This window comes from Acipenser ruthenus, chromosome 41 (assembly GCF_902713425.1).
Source record: "Acipenser ruthenus chromosome 41, fAciRut3.2 maternal haplotype, whole genome shotgun sequence".
Lineage (NCBI taxonomy): Eukaryota > Metazoa > Chordata > Actinopteri > Acipenseriformes > Acipenseridae > Acipenser > Acipenser ruthenus.
The window spans coordinates 1481574-1485977 of record NC_081229.1 but is presented as its reverse complement, the minus strand read 5'-3'; positions in this window follow the sequence as shown (position 1 = coordinate 1485977).

Below are 4404 nucleotides of genomic sequence, written 5' to 3'. Positions count from 1 at the left end.
ATATCTGTATAATGTGAAATAATGTATAATGTGATATCTTGTAACAATTGTAAGTCGCCCTGGTTAAGGGCGTCTGCTAAGAAATAAATAATAATAATAATAATAATAATAATAATAATAATAATAATAATAATAATAATAATAATAATAATGTTGCAGCCATCATATTCAAATATCATTAAATATGCCTATCTGGACAATTCTCCCCAGATTTTCAGTTCCAGTGGTTTGATTTCACACGCACAGTAAATCAAAACTACAGAAGCAATGGGGTGCTCTAATACATGTGCACACTGCTGTATAAATACCTCATCAGGTAACGCACAGTTGTTTAGAGTATTTTACAGCACTGCAGAATCACTCTGAATCAAATCAACCCCTATCCCTGTACTATTTTTTTTTTCTTATAGTAATACAGTTAAATAATAATAATTAAACAGCAATCTTAACGTGAAGTCATCATCTTCCAACACGATCAAAAGCATACGGCTAAGTCAACTCTAGAATTCTGGGTGTGGGGGAACAAGATCAAAGTTCCGGAATGGCCTTCGCAATCCAATAGAAATGCTTTGGACTGACCTGATAAAAAAAAAATCTGCATACAAGCATTGAGTAGCCACATCTGTCTGAGCTGAAGGAAATATGCAAGACATAGCAGTTTGAATTATGCTATAATAAGTGTAGGGTGCAAATACTTTTTTTATCTGCGACCGTATATGTTTATATAGACCAAAGGTGAAAGCAGAAGCGAATTCGCAGTTTCCTCTTTGGGTTCCTATCTCTTACTGGTATCAGAGTGTCTTCAACCCAACTTCTCGTTTCCTCTTTCATTTCCCTAGAAACTTCTCCTGCTTGCCCCCCGAAGTCTTTTTAAAACAAGACGTCTGGGCCGAACTACCTGCATGCGTTGGACTCATGAGGGGTGCTCCCCACCGCATCGCCCGTGCGGAGCAGATCACGCTGCATCTGCTGCCTCAGCTACCAGACTAACACAGCAGAGACTGGCAATCTTCCAACCGGATCCGAAAACACGCGGGCCAGAAAGTTAACTGTCGTTGATTGGGCATTCGGTTGTAAAGGTGAGGGGAGGACGGCTTTTCATACCATCTAGGGAGATGCTTTTTATAATACCAAGGCAGACGGGTCTCCTTAAAGAGTCAGTAGCAGGGCTCTGCAAAATTATATATATAGCGTTAAATGACCTAGCTGTCCTTTTTCTTTTCGTCGTTGACATCCTGACAACTTTTTACTTTTTGCAGCTTTAAAAAAAAAGTCTGTTTCAAAGCTCTTTTCACAATGTCTGCTCTAGTGCACAGGGGGTTAAAAGGTTGTAACATAACTCTCTGTTTTTCACCTGCTCTAATTATATGCGATTTTTGATATTTCCTTTTGAAAAGAGCCTAGATTTTTGAAAACAAAAATCCGCTTTGGGAGTCTGGCTTCCGGCGAACAGGTCGTTCTGCTGTCGCTGTGCTGTCAAGGGGAGCCTTTGTGACGTGTGCGTACCCGCGCGCCGCCGTTTTGTGTTCAGCGAGATTGGGGATCTCAATGTCGGTGAGCAGCAGACAGGCTCACCCTGGTCCCGTAGCCTGTGCTGAGAGCTGCTGTTTACCTGCCCTCTTGTCTGCTTCTCAAAGCCTCTGTGATTTCCTATAAGTGGTGTTTGCACTCTTGCGGTTTTAATGGGGCTAAGGTGATACAATGCTGGGTAGCAGGGCTGCAAAAATCGAGATCGGGGAGCAGGGGGGGGGGGGGAGAGACGCTACCAAATTTAGAGATGAGAGACGAGACAGAACAACAGCACATTATAGAGACCAGCATTACACTGGCTGGTGACTTTGACCAGCATGCAGACTCACTGGCCTGGTAGCCTGTGCTGCGTGCTGCCGTTAGCCAGGATGGGATAGCAGATGAGAGACGAAGGACAAACCAGGCGCACAGCTGGGTTGTGTAATATACAGACTGGAAGCAGTTTCCATGAAGTGTCTCTAGTGACTGCGTGTTTAAATAGGAGTTAATCAGTAAATACAAGTGTGGTGACACTTCATTACAATGTTATTATGCATAAAGATTTACACACTAAGTGCATTGTAGCTATGCATAATAACATTGTGTGTAAGTAAATACACAGTAGTTACACCCAGTGTATGTGACCTGCAGTACATCCCAATTTGATGGCATTTACGTTTTGAACAGACATGGCAAGATGATCTGCAACTAAATTAAATTAAATTAAAATAAATAAATAAATAAATAAATAAATAAATAAATAAATGAAACTCCCGCACCTCTAAAAGGGTCTTTAAAATAGAATGCAATATGTATAATATTCTATACTCTTTATTTAATAGTATACAGATTGTCTGTGTTTTTAAAATGTATTTTAGTTTTTCTCATAATAGTCAATAAGACAGGAAATCTCTGTTTTTTAATGTTACTGGAATCATTTTTTTATTCTGGTTCAACTTCCCCATTAGAATTAACAGCTGTATTTTATATATATATATATATATATATATATATATATATATATATATATATATATATATATATATAATGTGTATTTCAACAGTAAGATGCTACCAGGAAAGAGGGGAGTTATAATTGTTTTCAGTTAGTTTGTAACTGTGAAAAATAGCAACACTTTACATTGTGTCTCTAATTCCTGTGTATTTACATGGTAGTTACTTAGTAAATACATGAGTTCTTACACAGCTGAATATTCATTAAGATGTAACACACTGACACACAGAGAGAGATACTGAATCTGTAATGAGATCTAACACACTGACACACAGAGATACATTGCTTTGTTAAAAGATTTATCACACTGACACACACAGGGGGTCATGAAGCCAGTTGCTAACAGTTTATGAAGTAGAAGCGTGCCCATTAAAAAAAAGCATGACCGAAACATCACTGGCAGTGGACTGTAATAAACACAGTGTATATTGTACTGTGAGTTTAGAAGAACATCCTCATTTCTTAGAATGTGTGGATGTGTGTGTGTGTGTGTGGGTGTGTGTGTGTGTGTGTGTGTGTGTGTTTGTGTGTGTGTGTCAGTGTGTGTGTGTGTGTCTTTGTGTGTGTGTGTGTGTGTGTGTGTGTGTGTGTGTGTGTGTGTGTGTGTGGTATTAAAAGGAAGCCTAGGTAAGGTGTGGTGCACAACACATCAATTTCCTTAGATATTTTTCTATCTTATCGATATGTCCATGACACTTATCTCTAGACTGTTTAAGAAACTCTCTGCTCTAGTACCAGCATTCAGGAAATGAAGGGCTGAATATTATCAATGGTCCCAAGGCTTTCAATCCCATTTTCTCACCTCTTATTAGCTTTATTAACACGATCACTGGCCCCTCCTTTTAAAGGAGCGCTGACCATCTTTAAAATCCATTCTCTCACCTCTTATTAGCTTTATTAACATGATCACCGGCCCCTCCCTTTAAAGGAGCGCTGACCATCTTTAAAATCCATTCTCTCACCTCTTATTAGCTTTATTAACATGATCACCGGCCCCTCCCTTTAAAGGAGCGCTGACCATCTTTAAACCCCATTCTCTCACCTCTTACTAGCTCTATTAACATGATCATTGTGGTTGTGTCAGGATGTGGGTCCTAATACCTGCCGCACAGGGAGAGTGAATCTACAGTGTTTATGTAACAAGTGTACTGTATGGAAGAGTTTAAACTCTATATCTGACAGCTGCATTACTTTTGAAGCTCTGCTTTGCAAAGCAGCCTAATTTGGAACAGTGTGTTTTGCCCAGGCATTGTATTTGAATGAATGCAAGATTTCAAAACGAGATCTAATGAAATATTCCCTCAGCTCCTTGAATATGAAAATGTGTCTTCAATGCTAAATCTCTCGATGTATGAATCAAATAGCAGTTTGGCAGTCTTTTTCAGGGCTTCGATCACAGCGATTTAGATAAACAGAAAAAGCATGCATTTTGAAAGTTGACTCTTTTTAATGAAAGTTAATTAGCGGGTGTGAGTTATTGCACAATGCTTAAGCAATGTCAATCCTGTAAGAGAGATCCCTTTATTTCTAAAAACAAAACTAGAATTGTTTGGTACATTTCTAAGTGAAGCAGTCCACTGCTGAGGATCAGAGGCTGGAATAAAACCGAAAGTAGTGCTTATGGTAATGATTTCCATTACACGAGAGTAGATGTTAAAACTTCATGCTGATTTGAACTCGGCTCTCGCCAAGATAAGCACCAACTAAGACGTAGCTTTACAGTAAACTAATGTGATCCATATGCGTCTCCATCCATTTACGTTTCCTTCCATATGATGATGTAGATATCCTTCTGTCTGGTGTTAATGGCTGAAGTGTAATGCTGGCTCCAGGGATCAGCTTATTTTGCCTCCCTGGCGCAACTAGATCAGAAATATTATT